This window comes from Limulus polyphemus, unplaced genomic scaffold, assembly GCF_000517525.1.
Source record: "Limulus polyphemus unplaced genomic scaffold, Limulus_polyphemus-2.1.2 Scaffold1044, whole genome shotgun sequence".
Classification (NCBI taxonomy): Eukaryota; Metazoa; Arthropoda; class Merostomata; order Xiphosura; family Limulidae; genus Limulus; species Limulus polyphemus.
In genome coordinates this window covers 98,225-99,087 of record NW_013666654.1, presented here as the reverse complement: position 1 = coordinate 99,087, position 863 = coordinate 98,225, and the positions used below count along the sequence as shown (strand labels likewise).

The 863-nt window shown below is 29.5% G+C and overlaps 1 protein-coding gene across 1 annotated transcript in view; it reads right to left on the bottom strand.

Moving 5' to 3' along the window:
* The window catches only part of LOC106461846 (eukaryotic peptide chain release factor GTP-binding subunit ERF3A-like), a 42,175-nt gene that overhangs the window by 34,549 nt on the left and 6,763 nt on the right, over positions 1–863 (bottom strand). The gene's annotated exons all lie outside the window — the stretch shown is intronic.

Sequence of the window (863 nt, the reverse complement as noted above, 5' to 3'; positions counted from 1 at the left end):
GTAAGTATCTTTTGGAATATCTCATAAAGAAACAGGCTGCCTTCTCATTCAGCCTATGTTGCAAAATGTACACCCTAAACAATTTTGGTAAACTTATCAATACATACTATTTCATAATAAGATAAAATTGTCATAAATGTATCACAACTGGAGAAATAAATATATAGATACATACCTACATGTATATATTTACAATAACTTACCATGACTACAAATTCTTTTCTTAAACCTCAAAAGATCAAGGAAACTTCCAGAGAAAGTCTACTAACTAAAGAACTCCCCTGAATTTATTACTATAAGGGCTTTTAGTAATTGAATTTTAAATATACATTGCTCTCTTATAATTTCACTAGCATAAATCCTTAAATCATACACCCACTTGTTGGGTACTTGATTACAAAAATAATAATAACATATTACAACCCAAAAAAGAAAGCATTGTTAGTAGCATTAGGACTAACTTTTACTTAAATTAGTCAAGTGTACAAAATGGTCAAAGGCCATGTTGACTCGCCTTCAAAATTTTATTGAACTACTATTTCATGAATTTATATCAATAGGTTTGGTATCAAACTGTAGATTATAATTCAAATTTTAGTATTATCTAATTTCTTAATTTAAAAGTAAATATTAAAAGAAATTACTCCTAAACATCAATGTTTGTGTGTCACATGGTATGTTGAATGCAGCACTGGTTCAATTAGATTTTTGAAAACGGTCCCTTATATACACTTACTTCTATATATGACATGTGAATAACCAATTGAAAGCTCAGAATGCTTTCTCAGCTATTTTCATGTGTTAGGATGCCATCTCGTTCTTTCGAACCCAGATTTCGAAGAGGTAGGTTGTGTCTTTAGTCT